This window comes from Mirounga angustirostris, unplaced genomic scaffold (genome assembly GCF_029215605.1).
Source record: "Mirounga angustirostris isolate CCGP_5_RB_7025 unplaced genomic scaffold, mMirAng1.0.hap1 SCAF_4, whole genome shotgun sequence".
In the NCBI taxonomy this organism is placed as follows: Eukaryota; Metazoa; Chordata; class Mammalia; order Carnivora; family Phocidae; genus Mirounga; species Mirounga angustirostris.
In genome coordinates, this window is record NW_026991712.1 from 105781076 (window position 1) to 105801659 (window position 20584).

Consider the following 20584-nt stretch of genomic DNA (forward strand, 5'->3'; position numbering starts at 1 on the left):
TGTGTTTATTTATTAGCTCCTTTACACATACTCACAACACAGAGGCCGCTAATATTTCTTTATTTCTTGGGAATGTACTTGTCATTACAGGTTTACAAGCAAATTATAAAAGTATTCGAATTCTTAACAGAACTGTTTTCCTCTTCACCCACTAAACTGAGCATTTCTCTGCTAACACAGAACAAAGAACTAACACAGGCCACTGCTTTCTAAAAGTTGTTCCCCCCCAACAGCTGTTTAGGGGCCTTTATGACATTGACATTACCTATGAAAAAAAATCCAGATCTTTGTGGGCTAGAAATCGTTGCACAATGCAGCTTGAGAGTTGGCATGCTTGTTGGCAGTCTCCCCAAGAAGCTAAGGAACAAATGAGCAAAGACTGTGTTCACACACTTGGAAATGACAATTCCACACAAGAAGCCTTGGTACACCCTGTACATTTCCTTTGTATAAAAGACTCATATTCAATGCTATTAAGCCAGAACTCCTCTTACACGTGAAATTCACTTTTGTAGGAAGAAAAAAGAAAAAGAAAAAAGCATCTGTTTTCTCCAAATGGGAGGGATAATTTCTTTAGTTTTCTTGGTAAAGAGCACAAAAGCAAATCTTTCCTGATTTCTGCTTAGTGCACACATGTAGTACTGATTAATGCTAATGTGATTCACATATTTTAAACATAGTATGCTGTATCTCATGATTATAAATATCATTCAGAAAGTTTGTGACTGGATTATTAGTAGGCACTTAGTCCAGATCAATTTCAACTCCTAAAAATTTGTGTTTCAATGAACAGGATTATTTCCATTAAATCATATTTAACCCTAATTTTAGATATACAAAGAGAAAAAATTATAGTAATGTTCCACTTACACTTCACTAGAGAAAAGCAATCAACTCAAAATGAATTCTTTTCCTAGTTCCATGTAATATTCTGTTTGGTAATTATAAATATCTGGGGGAAAAAAGGTCATCATTTGAAGATTCCAATTTTGGCTTTATTTTTCTAAACATGTCCATCACGGAGCTGAGCAAATAGAATACACAAGATAATGAAGTCTTGCTTACATAAATCAATGTTTTTCTAAAACATAGTTCAAATGTGAAAGAAGACAATTTAGTTTCAACCAGGGAAATTACTATCTGCTTCATATGTACCATATTAATTAGATTATACCCAAATCCTAGTAGTTTGCATAATTGTATTTAATTTGCCAGAGGGGTCAAATTATAGCATTGGGCCTCTACTAAGAGGTAATGCTATTTAGTCAGCAAAAGCATATCATATTCTAAAGAAACTGAAATGCATCTGTAATTTTAGAATAATAAAATGTAGTCTTCTTTTCAAAGTCCCAATTTGAATAGAACCTCCCCCCCAGAAATGCACCTGGCTAAAAATTTAAATTCATGAAATATGGTGAAACATTAATTAGGAGCTTATTTATTGCAGCCCCTTCCAGTTTTCCTGTCAATTCCTCAAATGTATTTTCTGCTCATTCAGCTAAACTATCATTAAAATATAAAATTTCAGACACTAAACTTCTGTCCATTACTTCTTACTATACTTCTTTCTCATGATATTAATATGTTTTCTCTATATTAAGTAAATCTTTCACTCTTCACTTCCTCCCCTCAGAAACAGAGTACTCCATTATAAACACATTGCTATTGCTATCTTAAGGGAAAAAAGAAAGCGACTGAGGAAGAACTTTTGGAGAAAAGAGGATCACCAAAATTGTAAGGAAAAACAAACTTGCCATATAAGAATATTAGGGTGTTTTGGTAAAACAGCATTCTTCCAGATTTTATTGAATGTTACTTTGCTCTTAGACCAACAATGCCCGAGCAAACTTTGTGATCTTGGTATTCAGGGACTGTGACCTACTCTGAGCTACTTGGTCTTCCACCAGCCACCGTGAAAATCATGTTGGTTATAAAGAGCCAGGTCTACTGTTTGGCTGTCTAAAGCAGTGATATATTCAGATCTAGATTGTCATCAGAATCACTCAAGGCACCTTTGACAAAATACCTATTTCCAGAGAACCAACTCAGGCTTATTAAATTGGAATCTTAAGAGGTGGAGGTTGACATGGCGGTTGTGGGGAGGCAAAAGTTGGGAATCAGATTTTTTTTTAAATGTTTCCCAGAGGACTTTTTTTTAAAGATTACTTATTTATTTATTTGAGAGAGAGAAGGAGAGAGAGCACAGAGGGAAAGGGAGAAGCAGACTCCCCACTAAGCAGGGAGCCCAACGTAGGTCTCGATCCCAGGACCCTGACATCGTGACCTGAGCTGAAGGCAAACACTTAACTGACTGAGCGACCCAGGCACACCCCAGAGGATTTTTAAAAACAGCTTTATGGAGATATAATTTGCATACCATACAATTCATCCTTATAAAGAATACAATTCAGGGCGCCTGGGTGGCTCAGTTGGTTAAGCGACTGCCTTCAGCTCAGGTCATGATCCCAGGGTCCTGGGATCGAGTGCCGCATCGGGCTCCCTGCTCTGCGGGGAGCCTGCTTCTCCCTCTCCCACTCCCCTTGCTTGTGTTCCCTCTCTCGCTGTGTCTCTCTCTGTCAAATAAATAAATAAAATCTTTAAAAAAAAAAAGAATACAATTCAGTGGTTTTTATTATATTCACACATATATGTAGTCCTCACCATTGTCAATCTTAGACCATTTTTATCACCTCACAGAGAACCCCATACTCTTTAGCTACTATCCTACTATTCCCCCCATCCCACCTTCAGATCTAAGACACCATTTCTGATTCTACAGATTTCCTTAATCTGGACTTTCATATGAATAGAATTATATAATATATGATTTTGTGTGACTGGCTTCTTTCCCTTAGTGTAATGTTTATAAGGTCCATCCAAGATGTAGCATGTACTAGTACTCCATTCCTTTATTGGCCAAATAATATCCCATTGCATGGAGATACCACATTTTGTTTATCCATTGGTCCACTGATGAACATTTGGGTCCCCAGAAGATTTCATCATTAGCCGTATTTAGTAACTACTGATAGAAGAGGACCGGGTGTTGATCTCAGGGCAGTTCCAAGCTCTCCTCACAAAGCAGCTGAGGGTTTTACACTGCAAGTGGGGAGAAGAGCGTGGCTGGAAAAGCAAGACTTAGGATGGAGTTCTGGCTCTGCCCTTAGTCATATGACCTGGGCAGTGGCTTTCATTCTATCTCCATTTGCTCATTTTTAAAACAGAATAATGATTCTACTTCAAGGAATTGTTGTGAGGATACATGGGACAATCTGAGTCATGTGCCTAAAACTGCCTACATGACAATCTTATTTTATACATTAGGTATTTTATACATGGAAGCTATTCTCATTCTTCTTTTCCTTTTTGAGGAAGGAGGCTCTTAACCATGACACTTGTAAAATATAGTTTTTCCTCATGTATTTGTATGTAAGATAATGGAAAAGATTTTGTTCATGAACTACAGAATGATGTTTCTACAGCTTGAAGGAGTCTTTGACAGTTACTCGTGAAATCCCCTTGATCTACAGGTGAAAAGACAAAGCGAGGCATTGAAGTAGTAAGCCCGGTATGTTTCATTCAGTCTCCTGTCTTCCAGTCTAGTCTGCACCACACTACACTGTCCAGGCAGCAAGGGTCCATGTTGTTTGTTAAAGGCAATGTAGTATGACAATGCCAAGCTACATGTTTAGGGTAGCTACACTTTTACGTCTGCCTTAAGAGTCCTTACTTCACTCTCCTGCTGGAAAACTCCCAGCCATTCTTTTTTTTTTTTTTTTTAGTAATTCAAAAGACAGTTTTAACTTTAACTCATTTTCTATAAAAATATTTTTCCATTATATTTTTTATTCTTTTTTAAAATTTAAATTCAATTAATTAACACATAGTGTATTATTAGTTTCAGAGGTAGAGTTCAGTGATTCATCAGTTGCATATAATACCCAGAGCTCATTACATCACATGCCCACCCATTCTTAAGGTTCAGCTCAAATGGAACCTTTCCTATGACAATTCCTTTTCTCTTATAAAGTTCAGTCCTGGTTTCTTTCTTTTTGTTCCCAAAGTATGTTGCACCCCTTACACTATTGCATTTTGAACACCGTTTAAAGATTCAGCCAGAGAACAGCTTCTTTGTACCATGCACTGGTTTTCGAATTGAGTTCTGTGGTGCCTCTTCACTGCAGACCCAGGAATTCAGGAGGGAAGGAGCTCTAGGCTTCATACTCTGATTAATCCGAGCAGTTCTGCTTTTATCTACTTGGTTTATTTTCATCTCAGCGTTGATCTATTTGGCTTATTTGCATTTCAATAATAAGACTCTTGACAGGAAAGAAACAATTTGAAAACAACTGGCATAGTTGAGAGACCTTGAGCTTTGGAGTCAGACAGACCTGACTCTGAATCCCAGTTATATCACTGCTATCCCAGCTGTATATCCTTGGTTCAAATAATTAACCACTTTGTGGACTGTCGTTTCTACATCTGTCAAACAAGGAGAGGACTATCTACAGTGCTGGGGAGGGGGTCAATAAAATGTGTGTAATGGAATAGTGCTTGACCCATAAAAGCTAGATAAGTTAATTCCCTCCCTTATTTATTATAATCATTTCTTTATTTCCTTACAGTTTGTAGGATCTTTACATTCTTTCTACCTAACATAGCCTAGCTCAAATAGCCACTTAATGCATGTTTTATTGAGGGGAAGCAAATGTGATGGGATACTAGAATGTCTTCTTTTTCTTTTTTAAAATAGCTTGATTTAGGTATATTGGAAGGTTTTAACATCCCTGTCTCAGTAATTCATAAAAGGAGGAAAAATTAAGAAGGAGATGGATACTAGAACAAAACAGGCTCAATATTGGGGATAGAGGTAGATTACCAAGAGCTTTGAAAGCTATGCTAGCATTTTAGACTGAATGTTTTGAAAGGTAGAAGTGCGACAATATTTATGTTTTAGCAAAACAGAAGGTGCTGGGATATAGTTTGACTTAGTAGTTGAAAGTGCGGAATCTGAGTTCAAATCACAGCTCTGTCACTTATTAGCTGTATGACTGTGAGCAAGTCACTTAATCTCATTTCCCTCATCTATACAACTGGTTTAACAATAGAACTTACCTCAGGGGTTGATATGAAGATTAAATAAGTTATAGCATATATAAAGTACTTAGGACAATATCTGGCACATAGTAAGCAGCAGATAAGTGTTAGAACAATGATAACAAGGTTTTTTATCATTATAATCACATGCCCCCTAAAAGTGAGTAAAAGGGAGATTGCAGAATCACTTGGTCCACCTTTGGGGGTCCAGAATGGTCTGAGATTCTTTTATAAACTTAATAGAACTTTGTGTTGAAAAGAAGTACCATTATGAGGCACTTACTATGGGAAATGTATTGTATTCCTCGAGTATGTTAGGACAAATAAAAAAGTTGAGAATCTCCTCTGTCCTGATAACATGGAGGAGGGATTGCAGTGGAGAGACTGGAAGTGGGAGCTGAGTGAGAAGGTTACTACAATAGTCCAGGAACATAAATCAATGGTCCAGACTGAAGTGAAAAATGACCACCAGTAAGTCTGACTTTGAAATATCTAGATTAAATCAGATCTTCATTGGAAGCTACCTAAAAGTAACTTTGAGCCCCTTAGAGAAGCCTGGAACTAGCCCATTCCACTGGTAGGCTACTCCAAGGTTTGGAGTAGAGTCTCCAGTCAAGCTATGTACTTCTGGAGACTGGCTCTAGTTCACCTTAAACATCTGAGGCAGTTTGTAGGATCTGAAGTTCAGGCCATGAAGTCCAGAAGCCAGGAGGCTCTTTATGCTGGTTGATACAGTGTCCCAATAAGGAGAGGCCAACAGAACCTCTAACAACAGAAAACATTTCCAATAAGCCATACTTCATGGTGAAGGTTTTCTTCAATTGGCTTTAGTTATGAACTGTAAATCAGTAAGCATGCAATTTGAAGAGCTATAAATCATCTATAGGGAAAATGTTTGGGAGGAGATTTTACTGAAAAAAAAAAATGCATAAGGTACAGTTCTCTCCTAGGCATTATTCTGTGCCCCCACCCATGTGCTTCTTTATGTGTGGTAGGCAGAATAATGCCCCCACCTTTACCCTCAAAGATAACTACATCCTAATCTCTGGAACTTGTAACTATGTTGCCTCACATAGCAAAAGGGAATTTGCAGATGTGATTGAGTTTGGGAGATTATTCATCCAGATTACCTTGGGTAAGCCAGGTGGACCCAATCTAGTCAGAAATTTTCCAGCTGTGATCAGAGATAGGAGCAACAAAGACTTCACCCACCACTGCTGGTTTTTAAGATAGAGGAAGAGGGCCATGAGCCAAAGAATATAGTGGCCTCTAAAAGTCAAGAGTGGCCCTCAGTTTACAGCCAAGAAGAAAATGGGGCCTCAGTCCTTCAACCACATGGAATTGAATTCTGTACACCTGAATGAGCAAGGAAGTGGAAACTCCCCTAGAACCAAGAGAAAAGAATGTAAAGGAGGAAACTTTGATTTTAGCCTGGTGAGACCTGTGCTGGACTTCTGACCTACAGAACTATAAGATAAAAATTTTGCATTGTAAAAAAACAAAACAAAACAAAACAAAACAAAAATTTTGCATTGTGTTAAACCACTACATTTTTGATAATTTTTATAGAAGCAGTAGAAAAACTAACATTTCACATTACTAAATTTTGGAATAAAAATGATTTCCGATGGGCTGTGGAAACATAGAAAATGCAATTTAGAAGTAGTTATTTTATTTTTTATTTTTATTTTTTTTAAGATTTTATTTATTTAGGGGCGCCTGGGTGGCTCAGTCGTTAAGCGGCTGCCTTCGGCTCAGGTCATGATCCTGGGGTCCTGGGATCGAGCCCCGCATCGGGCTCCCTGCTCGGCAGGAAGCCTGCTTCTCCCTCTCCCACTCCCCCTGCTTGTGTTCCCTCTCTCACGGTGTCTCTCTCTGTCAAATAAATAAATAAAATCTTAAAAAAAAAAAGATTGTATTTATTTATTTGAGAGAGAGAGATCACAAGTGGGGGGAGGGGCCGATGGAGAGAATCTCAAACAGAGTCCCCAGTGAGTGTGAAGCCCAAGGTGGGAGTCTCAATCCCGTAACCCTGAGATCATGACCTGAGCCGAAACCAAGAGTCAGAGTCTTAAGTGACAGAGCCACCCAGGCACCCCTAAAAAGTTATTTTCAATCAAATATTAATCTGTTATTGCTACTAAGTGTGACTCTATTTCTTTTTTTTTTTTTTTTAAGATTTTATTTATTTTTCAACAGAGAGAGAGACAGTGAGAGAGGGAACACAAGCAGGGGGAGTGGGAGAGGGAGAAGCAGGCTCCCCGCGGAGCAGGGAGCCCGATGTGGGACTCGATCCCGGGACCCTGGGATCATGACCTGAGCCGAGGCAGACGCTTAACGACTGAGCCACCCAGGCGCCCAGTGTGACTCTATTTTATTTTAATTAGCTTATGGGACTATGGGGAGCTTTTAACTGTCATGAATAGGTTCCTCTTCTTTCATGGAACACACTCATAGGATGCAGGCATATGCTCTTCTTCTGACTGTTAGGTTAACTAAAGTTAACTAAATACCCAAATGTTTGAGAAATATGATATAACTAAAAGGATTAATTAGGACAGGGATTTTTGTGATATTAAATAGCTACAACATGCATAGGCTTAAGGAACGACACTAATACACTGATGACCTTGTTCAAAATGGTGACATAACTGAAACATCAAAGGCAAACAAGGGCACTCAACAAAGTGAGGAAAGTAATATTTTGTGGTACATATGGAGAACTTGATCTTAAAAGCCATGCTGGGGAATTGCATAGGACTGTAATTTTTTACCTCAAACATCGCCAGTTCTTATTGATCTTCCTCTGTAGTATTTCACACCCCTATGGACGACACCTTATACAATGAACTTTAAGATCCTATCCTGATAAAGTGTAACAAACTTGATTTTAAATGGACGGCCTATCACCCCAAAATTCGATTTAGATTTTCTTCAATAAAGGAAATAACATTCACTGCAACAAAATTTGAACTATAATGCTCATTCAGTTCCATAATACCCAGAGTTACAATTCCCTTATTTAATCCAGTTGACATTCCATATAGAATTCTGTCCATTTTTAATAAATATTCTATCATGGATTAGATCTCTGCTTAAGCTTATTATCTGATCATAGTTTCCATTATAGTCTGCCTATGTACGTCCCCACAGGACTGCTATGCCCGGCTTTCCTTTGCTTATTCTCAGATGAAGATGAGCAGTGCAGAGCCGTGAATGAATTGCATAATTGGATAAGGTCATCTGTCCTGCCTCCAGGCTGCTCTGTCCCCTTCCAAGGGCCCACTGCCTTTTTGCCCTGCAATTCTCCTCCCCCATCAAAACAGGAATGAATGTGATATCATCTTTTCTAGCTAAGACTGATTCAGATATTTGTATTTTTAAGTTTCTTATCTCTAATTGTGGAATGAAAGGATTTATCAACAGTTAAAGGGATTTTTTTTCCTTTTAGGCAAAACATTTAGTGGAAGGGAAATGCTGAGTTAAATGTTAACCCTAAAGGCAAAACAATTTTAGTTATAGTAGGGTGTGGTGTGTATTGGGGGAGGAAGAATTTGTAGTGAGAGAGATTTGTGTTAGAGAAAGATGATGAGGTATCAGAAAGAACACCAAGAACCCTGCTTATTCTATGTCTTTTCTTCTTTTAGGCTTAATGTCTCTCCTTTCATTCTTTGGCTCAAGAGTCTCAAATTTTGGAGCTCTGGGGTCCATTTATTCCTCAAAAGCAGAGCCTGATGCATGAATTAAGTGATTAACTTTGTATGGGAGGTACAATCCCAGCGTAGTGAGAGTGAGAGAGAAAGAAGGTAAGTGTGAAAAGGGTAAGTAACACAAGATCACCACGCTTGTCACTACTTCATAATAAGCCATGGAGAGACTGAGACAATCACTCACAAGTTTTACCTGTTCTGCCACACTGGGAAACTGTGCCTGAGAATGGATGGGAAGGAAAGAGGAGAAAGAATTGATCAATTTGGCTCCCTCTGGTCTCCCGGCTTCCACTGGTTTAGGATCCTATACTTCTGGATATAGCATCTGACTGATAAGGAAGCCAAATCCCATGCCCCGTGATGAAGTGTTTCATCTAAGCCCATAAATGAGAGAAGCAGCCAGAGACTCTGGACATACGGCTGGTTACCTGGCTACACAGTAGTAACCAAAGTGAAAGGCCAATATTCTTGGACAAGCAATTAGTCCACTCTGCACAGGAGAATCATGTGAGACATAGAGTGGGTATCCCATAGAAGTTTTCATGGAGGAGCTGATGGCCTGGAATGCAGGGCAGGCAAGGCCTGTGGCATCCAAGGGGGCATATAAGCTATGTCTTCTATTTTTTTCTATTTTATAAGGATCATAAGTTCTTTCAGGACAGGACTGTGTATTTTCATTGTTGACTCCTCTATAACTATAATACTACATGCTGAATCTTAGGTGAGTTTGACCTCAAGGGGTACTATAATTTTAAAGATAGCTAGCAGGGAAGAGCAAGAAGCAGCATTGAGCAAGACAGGAGACACTCAGCAGTTTAAACTGGAGTTAGTAAAGAATCATGTTGGACTAGAGCCTGGATCAAAGACAGAGCTAAGGGGGTCTAATTTTCCTGGGATATGGTAGCAATGGAGATATTAAAAATCAGGTGATAGCTCATCCTGGCTGCATTGGAAGTGAGTGGAAGTGAGTGGGAAGTAGCATCCCAGCCAGCAGTTGATGATGTGGGGGACAAGATCCAGTTCCCAGGAACAGAGCACAGAGTACTAAAGATCCAGCCATTGGACAAGTGTCCATAGTAGGTTTCAGTTCTAGGCAGGGAACTGGAATTTTTTAAAAAAGGGGGACACGAAGACAAGAGGCCTCATAGCTGGGCTATATAAACATGGCAGGGTTTTTACAGATGGATGAAATTATTAATAGTATTTGTATTAATACCAATAATTTGTAGTCAGTATGGATTAAGTATACTGGCTATTTCTCTATATTGCTTAATTTTCCCAACAGCTCTCTTAGATATTTTTATTATTTCCATCTTACAGATGCGGAAGTGAAGAGGCAGGAAAGTTAAATAACTTGTCCATGGTCACACAGCTAATAAATAAAGGGACTAAGATCTAACCCCAGAGGAGTCTATTCCAGAGCATATCCCTTCAAGAACCACTGAAAATATTAATTGAAATAAAGCTCACAAAGTTCTTTTCTTCTCACAAAGTTCTTGGCAGAGTTTCAGTCATATAGTAAGTACTGGGAGAACACTATCAATTATCAATTATCATCGTTATTATTAGTAGTATTTAATAGGAGCAGAACTATTAGCTGTAGTGGTAGTAGTCAGGAAGTCACCAGTGCTGGGAACCCTCCTTACACATAGGGTCCGAGAGTCAGGTGTGAGGGAGAAGTCCAGATACAGGGACGCACGATGCAGAACACTGCCCTGTTAACAAATGGCATTAAAAGGTAACGTAGGATAGGAGCTAAAAGCATGGACTTTTGAACTACAAAGTCTATATTCTGTTATTGATTAGCAGCAAGACCTTGGGGAAATTACTCAACAGATGTGAACTTCAAATAACTCACAACTGTACCTGGCAGAGTGCACAGCATATAGTCATAATTTAAGAAAAGATTACAGAATAAACTCACTGCTTCATTTCCATACTTTTCTACTCGAGAAAAACAAAAACAAAAACAAAAACAAACCAAAAAACCAGGGGAGCCTGGCTGGCTCAGTCGGTAGAGCATGCGACTCTTGATCTCGGGGTTGTGAGTTCAAGCCCCACATTGGGCATAGAGCCTACCTAAAAATAAATAAGTAAATAAATAAATAAATAAATCATGACCTTTAAGCAAGCAGTAAATCCCTACGGTCTCTTAAAAAAAGTAAAAAAACAAAAGCAAAACCCAAAACCAAACCAAAAACTATCCTCAGTCCACAGCTGCTATTTAAACTTCTAAATACCAAAGCAAATTCATCCCACTGAGTGTAGCTACTTTTTCAACGAATATAATTTGTCACCCACATCCACCTAACATTTCAATAGCCTCCTAATCTGTGCCCCTAAACTGTAGCACGACAAAGAAAAATGCATGATGTGCTCTTCCTCTCATCCTGATTCTGCGTGGCTACGGCGGACATTCTTGTGTTATTCATTTATCTGAAGCTATTTTGATTTGACAAGCAGAAGGAAAATTGAAAAGAGTGCGTATTTATTCCCCCCCCCCAAAAAAAACAGGTCAATTTTAAAGAAACTAGCTCTCATTTTAACTATAGTGCAATTATACATGAAAATACATATATATTAAAAAGATGGATCATCTCTTTCATTAGTAACCTTTCACTGTAAATTTGAATTTCATTTCCTGGGACTCAAGGAAAATAATGCTTTAATTCATGAGGGAGGGAGAACGGAAAGGAGGAAAAGAGGGAGGGGGGTGACAGAGAGAAAGAGAGATTGAGAGAGAGAGAAAGGAAAAGAACATTACTGCCACCTCTCGCTCACTTCTCTAGAAATGAGAAAATGTCCAGGAACCCTGGCACTCGCTTGCCAAAGGTTCACATAGACAGTTTGACTTTTGTTTTTACTTCCATGACCTTTGATGGGTCTCAGTGCGTCAGACCAGCTTTGCATATATATTGACACTATGGAAACCACACAGATAAGCTTTGGGTTTGTGTGCTGTATTTACTTTGGCACTTAACAATGATACACATATTTTCCTGTTAGAGCTCCCAAAGGCTTTGTTCTGATCTTGGGTTGCTTTTCTCTTTTATTCAGCTTTTGAAATTCTTCGTAATTACTTCAAACACGCATGTATTTTTAAACTGTTTTTTTGTTTGTTTTTGTTTTTGTTTTTTTGTTGCTTAACTATAGTTCTATTTTGTTTTGGAGTGCATTGTATGAATGCTTGCTTTAACAGAAGTAGGAAGGGTTCTGTTCAAGCTGGGAAACACACACTCTCCCCCTGAGCTTCTAGAAGGATGTAAATAAAGGAATCTGAGTCTCTGGAGGAATAGACACCTCATTAGGGTCACCTTCTCAGTTATAGACATTCTCTTTTTCTTTCTACCCAGGAATTGCTCTTTGACATTTCTGATTGTCTTCTAGAACTGGTCCCTCCTACACTTCTGGCAAAATATCACTTGCTTCAGTTAGTTCACATCCCCTCGTATCATTGAGGACAAAGTCTACACTCCTGGAACTCTACAGAAAGACATTTCAAGAATGACAATTTTTATTAATCTGATAAATATATTCTAATTTTTCAATTGTGGTTTGCTATGGGCTGAATGTTTGTGTCCCCCAAATTCATATGCTGAAGCCTAAATCCCCACTATCAGGGCATTTGGAAGTGGGTCTTTTGGGAGGTAATTCGGTCCTGAGGCTGGAGCCCTCATGAACGGGATTTGTGTTCTTATGAGAAGAGACAGGAGAAAGACAATTTTTCTCTTAGCCACGCGAGGATACAGCAAGAAGGCAGCTGTCTACAAGCCAGAAAGTAGGACCTCACCAGACACCACGTGTGCTGGCACCTTGATTTTGGACATCCTCGCCTCCACGAACCTGGAAAAGTAAATTTTTATTGTTTAAGCCATCCAGTCTGTGTTCTTTTTATTATAGCAGCCTGAGTTGAATAAGATGTTGGTAAAATATGCGTAACAAAATTTACTGTTTTAACCATTTTCAAGTGTACCATTCAGTGGCATTAAGTGCATCCATATTATTATGCAACCATCAGTGTTACCCATCTCCAGAACTTTTTCATCATCCCAAAATGAGACTCTGTGCCCATCATATAATAACTCCCTATTATTCCTTTCTTCCATCCCTGGCAACCACCATGCTACTACTTTCTGTCCTATGCACGGGACTACTCCAGGTACCTCATGTATAAGTGGAATCACACAACACTTGTCCTTCTGTACCTGGCTTATTTCACTTAGCATAATGTCCTCAAGATTCTTCCATGTTGTACCATGTGTCAGAATTTCATTCCTTTCGACGGGCGCCTGGGTGGCTCAGATGGTTGAGCGTCTGCCTTCGGCTCAGGTCATGATCCCAGGGTCCTGGGATCGAGTCCCACATCGGGCTCCTGGCTCGGCGGGGAGCCTGCTTCTCCCTCTGACCCTCTCCCCTCTCATGCTGTTTCTCTCTCGCTCGCTCTCTAAAAAATAAATAAAATCTTTAAAAAAAAAAAAAGAATTTCATTCCTTTCGAAACTGAGTAACATTTCATTATGTACATATGCAATATATATTGTATATATATCCCACAGAGTATATATATTCTAATATATATATTTATATACATATACATATTCACACACATATACAGATATACATACCATTTTGTGAATGGACAATGTCAATGGACACTTAGGGTGTTTCCACATTTTGGCTCTTGTGAATATTGCCACTATGAGCACAGGTTTAAAAATATCTGTTCTAGTGCCTGCTTTCAATTCTTTTATGTACAGACCTAGAAGTGGAATTGCTCTATCATATGGTAATTCTATGTTTCATTTGTTGGAACTGCCATAGTATTTCCCACAGTAGTTAGTTACATTCTAACAAACATTGCACAAGGGGTCCAATTTCTCTGCAGATATACATACATAAAAAAGATTTTAGCCCAGAGTGTCAAAGCTGCAGACAGATTAGATAAATAAATAATGAAAACTGCCTACTGGATTTGGCACCTAAGGGCCACAGATAACATTCATAGAGCACTTGCAGTAGAGAGGTGGGGGCAGGAGCCTCTGGTGGGAGAGCGGGGAGAAAGTGGAGAAAGTAAATAAAGCACAGTCTTTCATGAAGCCTGGGAGTGAGTAGGAGAAATTCAGGTGGCAGCTTAAGAAATGCACTTTTTTTTTTAACTGAGAAAGACTTGAGCTTGTTTATAGGCTAAAAGGAAGAGCTGAAGAAGAAAGGGAGGCTGAAGGCACAGGAAAGAAAAGAGACAGCTGATGGATCCAGGTCCTGAAGGAGGTGGGAGGGATTGAGAGCCCCAGCACAGGTGGCTGGATTAGGGGTTTGAAACCTCTGCTTTTTGGAATAGGGAAAGGAGGCTAAGTTACAGCATATGCAGATATGTTTTTAGAAGTGAGGGGAAGGGCAGGAAGTTCAGAGCATTCATGCATGATATAGCCTTTATGAAATAGGAAGTAAAGTCATGTACTAAGAAAGGGTGATATTTTAGAAAATCAATATGGTAGAACAGTGCAGTGTATGTTGAATGAGGTAAGAATTAAAAGGAAGAAGGAAACTAACATAATAGTCTAGGCATGAGGTTATATGGGACTTAAGTGGAGTGATAGCAATGAGGTTGGAAAAGTGAGATAGACATCATGCTTTATCCCCCTCATATTCTTCTGAAAGTTAGAAGGATTACTTTTCTTCTGATGAACAAATCCCAACAGACAATGCCCATGCCAAGGGACATGCTATATGACACCAACATTTAAAAACATCCAGAGCTGGAACAAAGCATCCTTGGAGCAATAAGACTCTCTAAAGACAAGTTGTTAGATTGCAGAGATGAATACCAATATTAACTTGTCCTACCTATTTCAATCTTGGAGCTGTTCATCTTAGCGCCTTTCCTCCCTCTCTCTCTCCCCTTCTCTCTCTCTCCTTTCTTCCCCTCCCCACATTCTTATGTCTGTACATATACACAGAAGGTAGAACAGTTGATTTAGGAGGAACTAGGGTAAAGGCACAAAAGAGCCTGACATCACTAAAACCCTATGCAAACCAGCAATAAAGATCATGATTATGAATAACTCATTTCTAAAAATTATAATAAAAAATGCAGAACATAAAATTTACCATTCTAAAAAAAATTTTAAGTGTACAATCCAGCGGCATTGAGTACATTCATGTCATTGTGCAACCAATAACACAATCCATCTTCAGAACTTTTTCATCATTTCATCTGGCAGCGCATGGGTGGCTCAGTCGGTTGAGTGTCTGCCTTCAGCTCAGGTCATGGTCCCAGAGTCCCAGGATCGAGTCCCGCATCGGGCTCCCTGCTTCTCCTTCTGACCCTCCCCCCTCTCATGCTCTCTCTCTCTCTCGCAAATAAATAAGTAAAATCTTTTAAAAAATTAATTAAAAAGAAAAAGTAGAAGATCTGGCAACCCTCAGTCCATGTTCTCACCTGTCAAGAAATATATCTTTTTCTTTTTTTTTTTAACTGGATGACCATTTTTCCATCCATTCATGTTGAGAATCCATTCTAGAGAAGTCATTGTGCTAAACATTAGGGATTATTAAACATTGTCACTGTACAATTTGCTCCAGGCTTTATGGGAATAGGATAAAGCAGAAAACAGATCTGGGTGACCCTGGTCAGGAAAACTAAACTGGCTCTAAGTTCAGCCTTCTTTAACAGAGTGATGAGCATTTCAAAGGGAAAGATTAGGCCCTATTTGATAGAGCACTGATCTTTAAGTTGGGGTAGGAATACAAAGAGGAAGAAAGAGAATTATGGTTCCTATGAAATTCTCCCATTTGGAATAGGCTTCCCAGACAAGTGGATATACAGATCCAGTTTCCAGAGAGTAAGGACTGGCAAGTAAAGCTATTAGGGCTCTAAACAAGTAAGAGTTGTTTTTGGTGGTGGTGGTGGTGGTGGCGGCCGTGGTGGGCAATACATTCACAGGTGGGGTTGAACCCACTGCTGGTTGCTCCAGTGGTAAAGATTAAGCCAAGAAACTGAGCAGAGCTGAGCCTGCAAACTGAAGGCTCTCAGTTCTTACACCTGAGCAAAGTAAGAGAAAGGCATAACTGATTTAGTAGACTTGTTTACGAACTACTAGGTATCACAGAGAAGAGTGTTCCCCCTAACCTGCTGGAGTCAAGAGGTTTTTCAGAGGTGATATTTTAACCATTTTAATCTTCAAGGATTAAGTCAGAGTTTCACAGATTGAGATGAGGATAAAGGAACAGTTATCCATCAAACATGCATTAACCACCAACTGAGGGCAATATGCTGGGTATAGAAAGATGAATAAATTAGGTACCTACTTTCAAGTAGCATAGTCTTGTGGGGAGAAAAATATTCAGCAATCCTTAGAATAAATTAAAATTAGTGTAACAACGTAAGTATTAATATAAAATAGGAAGGCAACATAAAAGCAAGAGGAAAGAATTCTTCTAGTAGGAGTAGGGGGAGGCTCCTACAGGAGGGGGGTTTAAATTGGGTCCTGACAGATGTGGATGAGGTCACCAGGTGGAATGTGAGGGCATTCCAAGCTGAAGATAATGTGTGATGGAGCACTGGACCTTGAAAGTACATTTCAGAGAGTTGCGAACAACTCCTCATTGCCGAAGCGTAAGGTAAGAAGAAGGAAGCAATGAAGATAAATTGCAGAAGGATGAGGGCTGGAGAACAGTGGCAGGTTGGAAGAATGCCAAGTAGTCTGCAGTGGCTGGAGTATTAGGTGCTCAGGAAAAAATGGCTGTTGCTGACATTACCAAGATAGTACAGAACGGATTGTTAAGGCTAATATATATTATGGAGCTAGTCCCCTTTAAGTATAGATTATTTTGGAGGACCCACTCCCAGAAACTAAGGAGGATCACAAATATCCTCAAGTCCATATATTGCTCTCCCAGGGGTTCTCAGGTCTCAATGAAGAAACCTTGCTTTAAAGAGGTGCTTCCAAACCTTTTAAGTGAAGGCCCAAATGAAAACCGGTAATATTTGAATAATATACTGGGGTCACCACAAAAGAAACTGCTTGAGGTTAGAGGCAGTGAACTGGAGATCTGGTTATGCCCTCCCTCCCAGGTATCCAGAAGGCTATAGTGATCTTGTCACACCAGGAATCCATGTGGTGAGCAATGAACCACGCACTATGGGTGATAAATAAAATGATCCGTTCTGCATTTAAAAGATAACTCTAGGGGTGCCTGAGTGGCTCAGTCGGCTAGGCATCCAGCTCTTGATTTTGGCTCAGGTCATGATCCCAGGGTCCTGGGATCAGCCCCCCATGCTGGACTCCACACCTCCACACTCAATGGGGAGTCTGCTTGAGGATTTCTCTCCCTTTCCCTCTGCCCCTCCCCCCCACTTGAGCCTGCACTTTCTCTCTCAAACAAATAAATCTTTAAAAAAAATTAAAATAAAAAATAAAAAGATTACTCTAGCAGCAAGGTAGAGAGTAGACAGGAGGCAATCGGATCAGTTAGACGTTTTCCTAGTAGAGCACAGAGAAATGGTTATCAAGGCCCATCATGTACCATTGGTGGAGAAGAGTCTGGAGACTTTAAAAGACAAAACCAAAAGAACATTTCAGAGAGCTGCAAACTGGCTCCACCAGTGATAGCTTCAGAATTTCCACACAGAAAGAGCATGGGGGTATCCATTAGGTTAGAAAAAAAGAGTAGGGAACTTGCAGGACCATCAAATATGCTTATGTAGATTGTTTACTGCACAGGTGAAGTCTTACTGGTGTGTGCAAAATAATTTACCTGAAGCTCATGTTGTTTTAAAAAATCAAATGTAAGCATGATAAAAATCGGTTAAGTCCTCTATTAACATAGATGCTTCAGAAGATTTTAGCTTGATGAAAGGCAACTTGATAAGCAATAATACTGTTTAAAATGCTGCAAACTTATTAAAGAGTCTGATAGATTTCCATTTTGGATATTTTGTGTCTTATAAATCCTTCTAAACACTGGCTGATGAATATAAGGGTTTTTTTTTCCCCCTACATCATCATATTTTAGCTTTATCTGATCAAAAGGGTGGGGTTCATGATCCGCAATAACCACTAAGCCACCTAAGAAGCAGCAGCATGGCGTATAAAAATCATTTAGGTGTGCAGTAGTGAGTATAAATGGAGTAAATTATGTTCCGTGCTCTTGTACTTGATGCTGTGAATTTTAATAATCTAGTTTAAAATGTGCTTAAAAATGTCTCCACCAAGTGCTGCTCCTGCATTATTATTTTTACTTATCACCATGAGGGTAGGATAGGTGTGATTTTTTTTTCTAAATAAAACTGTTGAGGGGATTTCCTACTTCTTTTCTCCTTTACCCCCCCTTTTTTTTAAGATTTTATTTGTTTATTTGAGAGAGAGAGAAAGAGAGAAAAAGAGCATGACAGGGGGAACAGCAGAAGGAGAAGTAGACTCCCCGTTGAGCAGGTAGCCCCACGTGGGACTCGATCCCAGGACCCTGGGATCATGACCTGAGCGGAAGGCAGATGCTTAACCGACTGAGGCACCCAGGTGTCCCTCTCCTTTACTCTTAAAGTTTAGAGATTTTTTTTTTTTTCTACAAATGATTACCCGGGTACTTTGAATTTTAAACCGATTTTCTTTTTCTACAGAAATCAAAATATCGTCCGATTTCCTTGAACTCTGGCGGTTGAGAACTCAGGAGACCCTCAAAGGAGCAGAGTGCCGCTTAGGAAGGGAAGGACGGACCACACGGCTCTACAAGCCTGCGTTCTGCAGTTCTCTCCTATAGGCAGCTGCTGGACGTTTTGTGCACAATTCATTTGAAGACTGCAAAACACATGCTGAAGTCAGATGCATGGGAACGTAAAGCTGAACGCGTCAATCGAAAGAATGAGTATGAGCAATTCTATATCTCACTAGGAGTGAAAAAAACAAGGCAGGAAAACAGTGGTTTCAGAGAGATTCCCACCCACCTTACTGCCGGAAGGAAACCCAACCCTCAGAGACCCAGAGAGGAAAGCTGCGCTGGATGGATTCTCCTGCACAGAGTGCCCACACATACAGAGAGCGAATTTGCATAGGTATACAGTGCAAGGCGTGCAACGCTTCCGCCTCTTATAAAAGCTATGGTGGGGTTGTGCTTCTCCGCCAAGCTAATTGTGGCTGCTCTACAGGGGACTGTAGAATCAGAGGAGACACGGGTCCCCAAACAGAAGGAAGTATGACACTGCTTCCCCAGCCAAGGCCAATGTCAGAACAATTATAATATTGCCCAGAATTGTGTCCCATCAAAAAAAAAAAGGGCCTGAAAAAATCTATAGTCTTTAAAAAAAAAAATCTAGTATTAATCTAATTATCACTTGCACCCCTTGGATTTTCCAAATTTGCCAATATTATGCCATGGTTGAGAACAAATTTTTGTTAAGGTATCTGAACTCAGTCCTAAAATAATTTCACCTGGACTTCAGGATAGGATTAACTTCCATCAGAAATTCTTTGTGTTGGTGATACAGTAAATTTTCTATGTAGATTCTCTTAGAAGCGGTGAGATATTAGATCTACGTTCATTAGATCTACTATTACTACACAGTAGTACAAACTGTCAATCTATCATAACTAAAATCATAATTTCACTGCAGTGGGAACTCAAGCTCAGTTTTCCTCCTATTTTCTGTTCCTATTTGTAGCATGATCTGAATGAAGATCAGCCATCATAGCCAGTAATACAAATAAAGATCTGATTTTTTTTTTTTTTAAGAGAAATAAGAGGGGCACCTGGGTGGCTCAGTTCATTAAGTGTCTGACTCTTGATTTCAGCTCAGGTCATGATCTCAGTGTCATGGGATCAGGCTCTGCGCTCAGCAGAGAGTCTACTTGGGATTCTCTCTCTCCCTCTCTCTCTGCCCCTCCCCCATTCACTCTCCCTCTCTCCCTGTCTCTCTTTCTCAAATAATAAAGAAATACATCTTTAAAAGGAGAAATAAGATTTAATTTCCTTAAGTGGTACATGTCTAAAATCTTCATATTGGAGATTTATGTACTAAAATATTTAAAACAATACTATAAGTATAATTTTTTTCATTATAAAAATAGAGACCTAGAAATATAGTGGTATGTACAGTTTGAGTTTTATCTTTTTCCCGACTAACCAAGAATTATCTATTATACATTTCACCCAGAAAAGCAGGATATCTTACTTTTTTAAAGATTTTTTTATTATTATTGTTTTTAAGTAATCTCTACACCCAACATGGGGTTCAAACTTATGACCCTGAGATGAAGAGTCATACACTCTACTGACTGAGCCAGCTGGGTACCCCAGGATATTTTAATTTTGTTTTAATATGACAAATATGATCCTGGGTTAACCTTGGTTAAAATTATCATGTGTTAAGTAACTCCACAATATATAACTGTGGAGAGAGTTGGGGGAAAATGACCAAGAGGAAGTCTAAAATATTAATGTAGACTGGGATAACTTTGCTATTTAAGCTGCTGCTTCTTTTTTTTTTTTTGAGAGAGAGAGAGAGAGCATGCACGTGAGGCAAGTGCGTATAGGGGAGGGAGGAGCAGAGGGAGTGGGAAGAGAGGGAATATCAAGCAGGCTCCACTTCCTGCGTGGAGCCCAATGCAGGGCTCCATCTCACAACCCTTAGATCATGTCCTGAGCCAAAATCAAGAGTAAGTGTTTAACCAACTGAGCCACCCAGGTGCCCTTCATAGAAAGTTTAAAAACTTGAATCACATGTGTTTTTTACCACTACACTTGGGAAATAAATTGTTCTGATTGAATGAATATTCTAGTTTA

General features: G+C 39.4%; 1 long non-coding RNA gene across 2 annotated transcripts in view; it reads right to left on the bottom strand.

The window, feature by feature from the left end:
- The window catches only part of LOC129046447 (uncharacterized), a 123947-nt gene continuing 103363 nt past the window's right edge, over positions 1–20584 (bottom strand). The window contains exons 3-5 of one of the 2 annotated variants that reach the window (XR_008507756.2): positions 13013–13251; positions 12598–12650; positions 1–10886 (exon numbers count right to left, since the gene is read on the bottom strand). This is a non-coding gene — a long non-coding RNA (uncharacterized LOC129046447). Of the gene's footprint in view, positions 12651–13012; positions 13252–20584 lie in introns of both variants that reach the window. The other variant, XR_008507755.2, reaches the window with a different exon arrangement.